This window comes from Salvelinus fontinalis, unplaced genomic scaffold, assembly GCF_029448725.1.
Source record: "Salvelinus fontinalis isolate EN_2023a unplaced genomic scaffold, ASM2944872v1 scaffold_0229, whole genome shotgun sequence".
NCBI lineage: Eukaryota > Metazoa > Chordata > Actinopteri > Salmoniformes > Salmonidae > Salvelinus > Salvelinus fontinalis.
The window spans coordinates 14,072-28,142 of NW_026600438.1; positions in this window are offsets into that span (position 1 = coordinate 14,072).

The window sequence follows — 14,071 nt, forward strand, 5'->3', positions numbered from 1 at the left end:
ACGAGAGCTTTAGTTTAGTGATTAACCCCAGTCACAGTGTTAGAGAGCTTTAGTTTAGAGATTAATCCCAGTCAGAGTGTTAGAGAGTCGGAGAGGAGAGCTTAGGTTTAGTGATTAACCCCAGTCACAGTGTTAGAGGAGACGAGAGCTTTAGTTTAGTGATTAACCCCAGTCACAGTGTAAGAGAGCTTTAGTTTAGTGATTAATCCCAGTCAGTGTTAGATAGCTTTAGTTTAGTGATTAACCACAGTCACAGTGTTAGAGGAGACGAGAGCTTTAGTTTAGTGATTAACCCCAGTCACAGTGTTAGAGAGCTTTAGTTTAGTGATTAACCCCAGTCACAGTATTAGAGAGCTTTAGTTTAGTGATTAATCCCAGTCACAGTGTTAGAGAGCTTTAGTTTAGTGATTAACCCCAGTCACAGTGTTAGAGACAGAGGAGACGAGAGCTTTAGTTTAGTGGTTAACCCCAGTCACAGTGTTAGAGAGTCGGAGAGGAGAGCTTTAGTTTAGTGATTAACCCCAGTCACAGTGTTAGAGGAGACTAGAGCTTTAGTTTAGTGATTAACCCCAGTCACAGTGTTAGAGAGCTTTAGTTTAGTGATTAACCCCAGGCACAGTGTTAGAGAGCTTTAGTTTAGTGATTAACCCCAGTCACAGTGTTAGAGAGCTTTTGTTTAGTGATTAATCCCAGTCACAGTGTTAGAGAGCTTTAGTTGAGTGATTAACCACAGTCACAGTGTTAGAGACAGAGGAGACGAGAGCTTTAGTTTAGTGATTAACCCCAGTCACAGTGTTAGAGACAGAGGAGACGAGAGCTTTAGTTTAGTGATTAACCCCAGTCACAGTGTTAGAGAGCTTTAGTTTAGTGATTAACCCCAGTCACAGTGTTAGAGACAGAGGAGACGAGAGCTTTAGTTTAGTAATTAACCCCAGTCACAGTGTTAGAGGAGACGAGAGCTTTAGTTTAGTGATTAACCCCAGTCACAGTGTTAGAGAGCTTTAGTTTAGTGATTAACCCCAGTCACAGTGTTAGAGAGCTTTAGTTTAGCGATTAATCCCAGTCACAGTGTTAGAAAGCTTTAGTTTAGTGATTAACCCCAGTCACAGTGTTAGAGAGCTTTAGTTTAGTGATTAACCCCAGTCACAGTGTTAGAGACAGAGGAGACGAGAGCTTAAGTTTAGTGATTAACCCCAGTCACAGTGTTAGAGAGCTTTAGTTTAGTGATTAACCCCAGTCACAGTGCTAGAGAGCTTTAGTTTAGTGATTAACCCCAGTCACAGTGTTAGAGAGCTTTAGTTTTGTGATTAACCCCAGTCACAGTGTTAGAGAGCTTTAGTTTAGTGATTAACCCCAGTCACAGTGTTAGAGGAGACGAGAGCATTAGTTTAGTGATTAACACAAGTCACAGTGTTAGAGAGCTTTAGTTTAGTGATTAATCCCAGTCACAGTGTTAGATAGCTTTAGTTTAGTGATTAACCCCAGTCACAGTGTTAGAGATCTTTAGTTTAGTGATTAACCCCAGTCACAGTGTTAGAGAGCTATAGTTTAGTGATTAACCCCAGTCACAGTGTTAGAGAGCTTTAGTTTAGTGATTAACCCCAGTCACAGTGTTAGAGAGCTTTAGTTTAGTGATTAACCCCAGTCACAGTGTTAGAGGAGACGAGAGCATTAGTTTAGTGATTAACACCAGTCAAAGTGTTAGAGAGCTTTAGTTTAGTGATTAACCTCAGTCACAGTGTTAGAGGAGACGAGAGCATTAGTTTAGTGATTAACACCAGTCACAGTGTTAGAGAGCTTTAGTTTAGTGATTAATCCCAGTCGCAGTGTTAGATAGCTTTAGTTTAGTGATTAACCCCAGTCACAGTGTTAGAGACAGAGGAGACGAGAGCTTTAGTTTAGTGATTAACCCCAGTCACAGTGTTAGAGAGCTTTAGTTTAGTGATTAACCCCAGTCACAGTGTTAGAGAGCTTTAGTTTAGTGATTAACCCCAGTCACAGTGTTAGAGAGCTTTAGTTTAGTGATTAATCCCAGTCAGAGTGTTAGAGGAGACGAGAGCTTTAGTTTAGTGATTAACCCCAGTCACAGTGTTAGAGAGCTTTAGTTTAGTGATTAACCCCAGTCACAGTGTTAGAGAGCTTTAGTTTAGTGATTAACCCCAGTCACAGTGTTAGAGAGTCGGAGAGGAGAGCTTTAGTTTAGTGATTAACCCCAGTCACAGTGTTAGAGGAGACAAGAGCTTTAGTTTAGTGATTAACCCCAGTCACAGTGTTAGAGGAGACGAGAGCTTTAGTTTAGTGATTAAAACCAGTCACAGTGTAAGAGAGCTTTAGTTTAGTGATTAACCCCAGTCACAGTGTTAGAGGAGACGAGAGCTTCCACGGTTAATGAAGTTAAGCCTCGAGCTCCTCTTTCCAGATGAATTAGTCCAATAGGAATGAAGAGGAGGCCTGGATGTGTAAACAACCTATGTATGCAGACAACCGATCCGGCACATGGTCTTTAATGCACAATTAGACTGGCCTCTGTCTGGGGAGCAAGCTAAGCACACACCAGGTGGGTCTCGGAAGTCTGTTCCATACATCATCCTATCACTGGTAATGGGGCGAGCGCCGACGAGAGCCAGAGTGGCGTGTGTTTCCGTGTGTGTGTGTGTGTGTGTGTGAAGAGGAGGAGTGTGTGTGTGTGTGTGTGTGTGTGTGTGTGTGTGTGTGTGTGTGTGTGTGTGTGTGTGTGTGTGTGTGTGTGTGTGTTTGTGTAGAGAAGGTGTGTGTGTGTGTGTGTGTGTGTGTGTGTGTGTGTGTGTGTGTGTGTGTGTGCGTTCGTACATGTGTGTGTGTGCGTGCGTGTGTGTGTGTGTGTGTGTATGAGTGTATATATAAGACCCTGTGGTATCATTCAGAACTAGGGTAAACAAACACAAGGACACCAACGTCTCATTGCAACTCTAAACCCCAGAACAGAACCTAATTACAAACCACAGACGCCGGAGGACACCGACGACCAACGGGGACAGATAATGGACCCATGTACATTGTGTTAATAGGGTGTCATAGTCCTGTTATTGAAAGATACATTACAAATGGCACACGTATCTCCCCATCGGCCCACGGTGTGGGTCCCTCATTGTGTTAATAGGGTGTCATAGTCCTGTTATTGAAAGATACATTACAAATGGCACACGTATCTCCCCATCGGCCCACGGTGAGGGTCCCTCACTGTGTTAATAGGGTGTCATAGTCCTGTTATTGAAAGATACAGTACAAATGGCACAAGTATCTCCCCATCGGCCCACGGTGAGGGTCCCTCATTGTGTTAATAGGGTGTCATAGTCCTGTTATTGAAAGATACATTACAAATGGCACAAGTATCTCCCCATCGGCCCACGGTGAGGGTCCCTCACTGTGTTTTAGAGTGTCTTAATGTTGTTTTATGATCTGATGTTGATGCGGTAGATGATCGTGAAATCTTCGTAGACGAACACAGTAGAACGGTTCTTTACTGAAGAGCTCAGTGACTTTCAACGTGGGGATGACACCTTCTCCAGCAAGTCAGTTTTTTTTCCAAAATGTCTTCCCTGCTAAAGTGGTGTAAAGATCGCCGTCCATTTGGACACCGCCGGGAGTAGTGGTAACGCGTTCTCTGGAGTGGTGTAAAGACAGCCGTCCATTTGGATACCGCCGGGAGGAGTGGAAACGCGTTCTCTGGAGTGGTGTAAAGATCGCCATCCATTTGGACACCGCCGGTAGGAGTGGCAACGCGTTCTCTGGAGTGGTGTAAAGACCGCCGTCCATTTGGACACCGTCGGGAGGAGCGGCAACGCGTTCTCTGGAGTGACGAATCACGCTTCACCAATCTGAGAGTCCAACGGTCATATCTGGGTTTTTGGCGGATGCCAGGAGAACGTCACATGCCCCAATGCATAGTGCCAACTGTAAAGTTTGGTGGAGGAATAGTGGTCCGGGGATGTTTGTCATGGTTCGGGCCCGGCCCTCTAGTTCAAATGAAGGGACATCTTAACCTTACAGCATACAATGTCATTCTAGACGATTCTGTACCTCCAAGTTTGTGTTGGGTTAATGCCCTTTCCTGTTTCAGCATGACAATGCCCGCGTGCACAAAACGAGGTCCATACAGAAATGGTTTGTCAAGATCGGTGTGGAAGAACTTGACTGGCCTGCACACAGCCCTGACCTCAACCCCATCGAACACCTTTGGTGATGAATTGAACGCAACATAATTGCCCCGACCTCACTAATGCCCCTTGTGACCGAATGGAAGCAAGTCCATCTCAGCAATGTTCCAACATCTTTAGTGGAAAGCCTTTGCCAGAAGAGTGGAGGCTGTTATAGCAGCAAAGGTACCTGGGCTGCCTGCGTGCTCTGCAGTTTGGTTTCTTGATTCCTCCCCTGTAAGTATGATGTGAACCACTGTGCTGTCAAAGCCTAGTTCCTCAAGCTTCCTCAGGAGCGCGTGGCGGTGAATAGTATCAAAAGCTTTCTTCAGGTCCAAGATGATGTGAGCTGGCTGTTACAAGATGACTTGATGTCCTGCACAACCCTGAACGCTGTTGTAGATGTTGCTGCTTGTCTTCCTAAAACCCCTTTGATAGGCTGTAAGTAGGTTGTGACGTTAGAAACAGTTAGTGACCTGAGTGTTGCACCAGTCTTTACAACGCTTTGGAGACAGCACATAGAATTGAACCTGGACTGTAGCTTGGCCACGTCCGATCTATCCCCGTGACTTGTAGATTGGTGTTATGTAAGACATTTTCCATTGACCTGGGGGATCTCCCCTTTTGAGACAGATTGAGAATATGAGTCAGTGGACTCATTATCAGTGTGGTCCTTTGGAAGCCTAGGTGGACTGTTATCTGGCCCTGTTATCCGGCCCTGTTATCTGGCCCTGTTATCCGACCCTGTTATCTGGCCCTGTTATCCGGCCCTTTTATCTGGCCCTGTTATCTGACCCTGTTATCTGGCCCTGTTCTCTGGCCCTGTTATCTGGCCCTGTTATCTGGCCCTGTTATCTGGCCCGGTTATCTGGCTCTTTTATCTGGCCCTGTTATCTGGCCCTGTTATCTGGCCCTGTTATCTGGCCCTGTTATCTGGCCCTGTTATCTGACCCTGTTATCTGACCCTGTTATCTGGCCCTGTTATCTGGCCCTGTTATCCGACCCTGTTATCCGGCCCTGTTATCCGGCCCTGTTATCTGGCCCTGTTATCTGGCCCTGTTATCTGGCCCTTTTATCCGACCCTGTTATCCGGCCCTGTTATCTGGCCCTGTTATCTGGCCCTGTTATCTGGCCCTGTTATCTGGCCCTGTTATCTGGCCCTGTTATCTGGCCCTGTTATCTGACCCTTTTATCTGGCCCTGTTATCTGGCCCTGTTATCTGGCCCTGTTATCTGGCCCTGTTATCTGGCCCTGTTATCCGGCCCTGTTATCTGGCCCTGTTATCCGGCCCTGTTATCCGGCCCTGTTATCTGGCCCTGTTATCTGGCCCTGTTATCTGGCCCTGTTATCTGGCCCTGTTATCCGGCCCTGTTATCCGGCCCTGTTATCCGGCCCTGTTATCCGGCCCTGTTATCCGACCCTGTTATCCGACCCTGTTATCCGGCCCTGTTATCCGGCCCTGTTATCCGGCCCTGTTATCCGGCCCTGTTATCCGGCCCTGTTATCTGGCCCTGTTATCTGGCCCTGTTATCTGGCCCTGTTATCTGGCCCTGTTATCCGGCCCTGTTATCTGGCCCTGTGGCCTTCTCCTGCTTGATCTTCAGAAGTTAATTTAGGAAACTGTTACTTCATCAACAAGCTCTGGCCCAAAAACATGCTCAGAGTCTGAGATATACAGTTCATTCATAAAGCATTCAGACCCCTTCACTTTTTTCCACATTTTGTTACGTTACAGCCTTATTCCAAAATTGACTATATTAAACTTTTTCCTCAACAATCTACACACAATACCCCATAATAACAAAGCAAAACCAGGTTTTTAGAAAAAAAAACTGAAATAATTTATTTACATAAGTATTCAGACTTTTTGCAATGAGACTCGAAATTGACGCCCAGGTGAAGCCCGTTTTCATTGAGTCCACCTGTAGTAAATTAAATTGATTAGACAGGGTTTGGAAAGGCACACACCTGTCTATATAAGGTCCCACAGTTGAAAGTGCATTTCAGAGCAAAAATCAAGCCATGAAGTAGAAGGAATTGTCTGTTGAGCTCTGAGACAGGATTGTGAGGAGGCACAGATCTTAGTAAGGGTACCAAAAATTGTCGGCAGCATTGAAGGTCCCCAAGAACACAGTGCCCTGCATCATTCTTACTAAGTTTGGAACCACCAAGACTCTTCCTAGAGCTGGCTGCCTGACCAAACTGAGCAATTGGGGGAGAAGGCCCTCGGTCAGGGAGGTGACCAAGAACCCTATGGTCACTCTGAAAGAGCTCCAGAGTTCATCTTTGGAGATGGGAGAACCTTCCAGAAGCAAAAAACATCTCTGCAGCATTCCACCAATCAGCCTTTATGGTAGAGTGGCCCGATGAAAGCCACTCCTCAGTAAAAGGCACATGACAGCCCGCTTGGAGTTTACCAAAAGACACCAAAAGGACTCTCATACCACGAGAAACAAGATTCTCTAGTGTGATTAAACCAAGATTGAACTCTTTGGCCTGAATGCCAAGTGTTACTTCTGGAGGAAACCTGGCACCATCCCTACGGTGAACCATGGTGGTGGCAGCATCCTGCTGTGGGGATGTATTTCATTAGCAGGGACTGGGAGACGAGTCCGAATCGAGGGAAAGATGAACGGAGCAAAGTACAGAGAGATCCTTAATGAAAACCTGCTCTGGAGCGCTCAGGACCTCAGACTGGGGCGAAGGTTCACCTTCCAACAGGACAACAACCCTAAGCACATAGCCAAGACAATGCAGGAGTGGTTTCGGGACAAGTCTCTGAATGTCCTTGAGTGGCCCAGCCAGAGCCCGGAGAGACCTGAAAATAGCTGTGCAGTGACGCTCCCAATCCAACCTGACAGAGCTTGAGAGGATTTGCAGAGAAGAATGGGAAAACTCTACAAACGCAGGTGTGCCAAGCTTGTAGCGTCGTACCCAAGAAGACTCAAGGCTGTAATCGCTGACAAAGGTGCTTCAACAAAGTACTGAGTAAAGGGTCTGAATACTTATGTAATTGTGATAATACCGTTTTTTTAAATTTGTAATAAATATGCTAAAATTCATAAAAACATGTTTTTGCTTTGTAGTTATGGGGTATTGTGATGTCATTATGGGTATTGTGATGTCATTATGGGTATTGTGTGTAGATTGAAGAGGGGAAAAAATAATTTCATCCATTTTAGAATAAGGCTGTAACGTAGCAAAATGAGGGAAACGTCAAAGGGTCTGAATACTTTCTGATTGCACTGTATGAAAGTGAGTCTTTGGAGGGAGCCTGTATTTCTTTAGAAAGCTTGGATTCATAAGATGCAACATATCCATTAACAACATATCCATTATCATTTATACATTATACATTATCCGTGATGCATTATCCATAAACTCTTCTGTCATTTCTAGAGGGAGATGTTCTGCCATTTCTAGAGGGAGATGTTCTGCCATTTCTAGAGGGAGATGTTCTGCCATTTCTAGAGGGAGATGTTCTGCCATTTCTAGAGGGAGATGTTCTGCCATTTCTAGAGGGAGATGTTCTGCCATTTCTAGAGGGAGATGTTCTGCCATTTCTAGAGGGAGGTGTTCTGTCATTTCTAGAGGGAGATGTTCTGCCATTTCTAGAGGGAGATGTTCTGCCATTTCTAGAGGGAGGTGTTCTGTCATTTCTAGCGGGAGACCTTCTTGAGGCATCCTGTCTAGTTCTACTCTGTTCTTGGCATGTTGTTTTGGCTTTCCAATAAAACAGTTGATTATTTCCCACATTGCACAGTTACCTCCCTTAGATTTAGTAGTAGGTTTCCTTTTCCTTCCTCACTTCAGCAGCTACGTTGTTTCTGAGACATTGATACCCTTCCCAGTCGTTTTAATGCCTTTTGTTTTTACCTCGTTTATCTGAACAGCGTCTCTGTGACTCAGCAGGGCCTTGATGTTGTCAGTCAGCCAAGGAGATTGAGTTACTGTTTTGTTTCTCTCTTCTCTGCTGGAGCTGTAGATGAAGGTTTGGGACCTGTTAAAAATATCTCTTGAAAGGCTTTCCAGGCCTCATTCACGTTGTTACATGTCAGGACTATTTTCCAGTAGGCTGACTCGAGGGAGTCTATGAAAGACTGCTGGTTAAAGCTTGTCTCCTGTCTGAAGGTACGGTCTGGTTGATGTACAGGTCTCCTGTCTGAAGGTATGGTTGATGTACATCTCTACACCTCCCCCTTATCTGTTTCTGTCTCTCCTATAGAGAATATATCCTTCAATGTCCACCACAGAGCTGGGAATAGTGTCTGTTAGCCGGGTTTCACTAAGGATGTGAACGTTAGCCCTGCTAAGACCAAGGATGTGAACGTTAGCCTTGCTAAGACCAAGGATGTGAACGTTAGCCCTGCTAAGGCCTAGGATGTGAACGTTAGCCCTGCTAAGACCAAGGATGTGAACGTTAGCCCTGCTAAGACCAAGGATGTGAACGTTAGCCCTGCTAAGACCGAGGATGTGAACGTTAGCCTTGCTAAGACCAAGGATGTGAACTTTAGCCCTGCTAAGACCAAGGATGTGAACGTTAGCCCTGCTAAGACCAAGGATGTGAACATTAGCCCTGCTAAGACCAAGGATGTGAACGTTAGCCCTGCTAAGACCAAGGATGTGAACGTTAGCCCTGCTACGACCTAGGATGTGAACTTTAGACCTGCTAAGGCCTAGGATGTGAACGTTAGCCCTGCTAAGGCCAAGGATGTGAACGTTAGCCCTGCTAAGACCAAGGATGTGAACTTTAGCCTTGCTAAGACCAAGGATGTGAACGTTAGCCCTGCTAAGACCAAGGATGTGAACGTTAGCCTTGCTAAGACCAAGGATGTGAACGTTAGCCCTGCTAAGACCAAGGATGTGAACATTAGCCCTGCTAAGACCAAGGATGTGAACGTTAGCCCTGCCAAGACCAAGGATGTGAACGTTAGCCCTGCTAAGACCAAGGATGTGAACGTTAGCCTTGCTAAGACCAAGGATGTGAGCATCTGAGCATCTGACCACAGCGTTGTATGTGACATGAACCCCATGAACCCCACTTTAGACAGCCATTTACTGGGTTAACTTGGGGGTCCGGTTCCTGATTTACAAGTATCAACTCTGTTGCGCGACCTCTTACATTTCGATTGGTCCGATTTGCAAGACAGGAGCACAATTAGAAGCACTGTCCATGTTGTCATTAATATGGTGCCCCTATATTCAACCCACAACACAGTTCCCTATAGAAATTCATTATTAACACATTATCTAATGATACGATTATGACATGTTACCTCGACTAACCGGTGCCCCCGCACATTGACTCTGTACCGTAACAGCCTGTATATAGCCTCCACATTGACACTGTACCGTAACACCCTGTATATAGCCTCCACACATTGACTCTGTACCGTAACACCCTGTATATAGCCTCCACACATTGACTCTGTACCGTAACACTCTGTATATAGCCTCCACACATTGACTTTGTACCGTAACACCCTGTATATAGCCTCCACATTGACTCTGTACCGTAATACCCTGTATATAGCCTCCACACATTGACTCTGTACTGTAACACCCTGTATATAGCCTCCACACATTGACTCTGTACCGTAACACCCTGTATATAGCCTCCACACATTGACTTTGTACCGTAACACCCTGTATATAGCCTCCACATTGACTCTGTACCGTAACACCCTGTATATAGCCTCCACACATTGACTCTGTACCGTAACACCCTGTATATAGCCTCAACCCATTGACTCTGTACCGTAACACCCTGTATATAGCCTCCACATTGACACTGTACCGTAACACCCTGTATATAGCCTCCACACATTGACTCTGTACCGTAACACCCTGTATATAGTCTCCACATTGACACTGTACCGTAACACCCTGTATATAGCCTCCACATTGAAACTGTACCGTAACACCCTGTATATAGCCTCCACACATTGACTCTGTACCGTAACACCCTGTATATAGCCTCCACTCATTGACTCTGTACCGTAACACCCTGTAAATAGTCTCCACATTGACTCTGTACCGTAACACCCTGTATATAGCCTCCACATTGACTCTGTACAGTAACACCCTGTATATAGCCTCCACATTGACTCTGTACCGTAACACCCTGTATATAGCCTCCACATTGACTCTGTACCGTAACACCCTGTATATAGCCTCCATATTGACTCTGTACCGTAACACCCTGTATATAGCCTCCACATTGACTCTGTACAGTAACACCCTGTATATAGCCTCCACATTGACTCTGTACCGTAACACCCTGTATATAGCCTCCACATTGACTCTGTACCGTCACACCATGTATATAGCCTCCACATTGACTCTGTACCGTAACACCCTGTATATAGCCTCCACATTGACTCTCTACTGGTACCCCCTGTATAGAGCCTCCACATTGACTCTGTACCGTAACACCCTGTATATAGCCTCCACATTGACTCTGTACCGTAACACCCTGTATATATCCTCCACATTGACTCTGTACCGTAACACCCTGTATATAGCCTCCACATTGACACTGTACCGTAACACCCTGTATATAGCCTCCACACATTGACTCTGTACCGTAGCACCCTGTATATAGCCTCCACTCATTGACTCTGTACCGTAACACCCTGTATATAGTCTCCACATTGACTCTGTACCGTAACACCCTGTATATAGCCTCCACATTGACTCTGTACCGTAACACCCTGTATATAGCCTCCACATTGACTCTGTACCGTAACACCCTGTATATAGCCTCCACATTGACTCTGTACCGTAACACCCTGTATATAGCCTCCACATTGACTCTCTACTGGTACCCCCTGTATAGAGCCTCCACATTGACTCTGTACCGTAACACCCTGTATATAGCCTCCACATTGACTCTGTACCGTAACACCCTGTATATATCCTCCACATTGACTCTGTACCGTAACACCCTGTATATAGCCTCCACATTGACACTGTACCGTAACACCCTGTATATAGCCTCCACACATTGACTCTGTACCGTAGCACCCTGTATATAGCCTCCACTCATTGACTCTGTACCGTAACACCCTGTATATAGTCTCCACATTGACTCTGTACCGTAACACCCTGTATATAGCCTCCACATTGACTCTGTACCGTAACACCCTGTATATAGCCTCCACATTGACTCTGTACCGTAACACCCTGTATATAGCCTCCACATTGACTCTGTACCGTAACACCCTGTATATAGCCTCCACATTGACTCTCTACTGGTACCCCCTGTATAGAGCCTCCACATTGACTCTGTACCGTAACACCCTGTATATAGCCTCCACATTGACTCTGTACCGTAACACCCTGTATATATCCTCCACATTGACTCTGTACCGTAACACCCTGTATATAGCCTCCACACATTGACTCTGTACCGTAGCACCCTGTATATAGCCTCCACTCATTGACTCTGTACCGTAACACCCTGTATATAGTCTCCACATTGACTCTGTACCGTAACACCCTGTATATAGCCTCCACATTGACTCTGTACCGGTACCCCCTGTATATAGCCTCCACATTGACTCTGTACCGTAACACCCTGTATATAGCCTCCATATTGACTCTGTACCGTAACACCCTGTATATAGCCTCCACATTGACTCTGTACCGTAACACCCTGTATATAGCCTCCATATTGACTCTGTACCGTAACACCCTGTATATAGCCTCCACATTGACTCTGTACCGTAACACCCTGTATATAGCCTCCATATTGACTCTGTACCGTAACACCCTGTATATAGTCTCGCTATTGTTATTTTACTGCTGCTGTTTATATACTTGTTACTTTTAATTCTTATTCTTATTCATATTTTTATTTATTTTATTTGTTTAACTGAATTGTTGGTTAAGGGGCTTGTAAGTAAGCATTTCACTGTAAGGTCCTGTTGTATTCAGCACATGTGACCAATAACATGTGTTTTGATTGTACATGTACGTACAGGATCCTGACAATGTGTGGTAATGTCTGTGTCTTCAGAACAGATCGATGACATTCCCATAACAGGCGTCCTCATTATGACACCATAATAGCGCCGTCGTTACATCATCATTCAGCGCCAGCCAGCCGGCGGGAGGTAAAACGTTTGGGCCCTGGAGATGTGTTCGCCGCTAAGAGAAGCGAATTAAGCCGTTTTTGATTGGCTGTCACACGGCCATCGCCTGCCAGCGTGCAAGCCAGCCAGGAGACGAGCCAGCGCGACACTGTTTAACAGACGTGACAACAACAGGAGAAGAGCGATGTGCCCGTTGGCAGTCAGTTATCATCTGAGCAGAGAGACAGAGAGGGAGGGAGGACAGGGGGCTGAACCAGCCTGTGTATTCACTATGTCACCCTCCAGGCTCTGTGACACCCTGTGTGTGTGTGTGTGTGTGTTCATGTGCATGTGTGTGTGTGTGTGTGTGTGTGTGTGTGTGTGTGTGTGTGTGTGTGTGTGTGTCGGTGTGTGTGTCGGTGTGTGTGTGTCGGTGTGTGTGTGTCATTGTGTGTGTGTGTTAGTACGTGTGTGTCAGTCTGTACGTGTTAGTATGTGTGTCAGTATGTGTTTATGTTAGCGTGTGTGTCAGTGTGTGTGTATGTTAGCGTGTGTGTCTGTGTGTGTGTATGTTAGCGTGTGTGTCAGTGTGTGTGTATGTTAGCGTGTGTGTCAGTGTGTGTGTGTGTTAGTACGTGTGTGTCAGTCTGTACGTGTTAGTATGTGTGTCAGTATGTGTTTATGTTAGCGTGTGTGTCAGTGTGTGTGTATGTTAGCGTGTGTGTCTGTGTGTGTGTATGTTAGCGTGTGTGTCAGTGTGTGTGTATGTTAGCTTGTGTGTCAGTGTGTGTGTACGCAGAGAGGCAGTGCTGCTTGCTTCAAACACTTTCATTGTGACTTGTTGCAGGGCCTGTTATGGTTGAATGCACCGGAACATCTGAAGGAGTAGATTAGCAGGTCTGGCTGACAACCAGCATCTCTTTCTGTTCTATGGGATCTGTTCTGCAGTTGTTCCCTCTCCCTCTCTGAGTCAACTCTCTCTCTCTCTGAGTCAACTCTCTCTCTCTCTGAGTCAACTCTCTCTCTCTCTCTCTGAGTCAACTCTCTCTCTCTCTCTCTCTCTCTCTCTCTCTCTCTCTCTCTCCTCTCTCTCTCTCTCTGAGTCAACTCTCTCTCTCTCTCTCTCTCTCTCTCTCTCTGAGTCAACTCTCTCTCTCTCTCTCTCTCTCTCTCTCTCTCTCTCTCTCTCTCTCTCTCTCTGAGTCAACTCTCTCTCTCTCTCTGAGTCAACTCTCTCTCTCTCTCTCTCTCTCACTCTCTATCTCTCTCTCTGAGTCAACTCACTCTCTCTCTCTGAGTCAACTCTCTCTCTCTCTGAGTCAACTCTCTCTCTCTCTGAGTCAACTCTCTCTCTCTCTCTGAGTCAACTCACTCTCTCTCTCTCTCTCTCTCTCTCTCTCTGAGTCAACTCTCTCTCTCTCTGAATCAACTCTCTCTCTCTGAGTGAACTCTCTCTCTCTCTCTCTGAGTCAACTCTCTCTCTCTGAGTCAACTCTCTCTCTCTCTGAGTCAACTCTCTCTCCCTCTCTCTGAGTCAACTCTCTCTCTCTCTCTGAGTCAACTCTCTCTCTCTCTCTGAGTCAACTCTCTCTCCCTCTCTCTGAGTCAACTCTCTCTCCCTCTCTCTGAGTCAACTCCCTCTCTCTCTCTGAGTCAACTCTCTCTCTCTCTCTGAGTCAACTCTCTCTTTCTCTCTCTCTCTCTGAGTCAACTCTCTCTCGCTCTCTCTTTCTCACCGAGTCAACTCTCTCTCTCTCTCTGAGTCAACTCTCTCTCTCTCTCTCTCTCTCTCTCTCTCTCTCTCTCTCTCTCTCTCTCTCT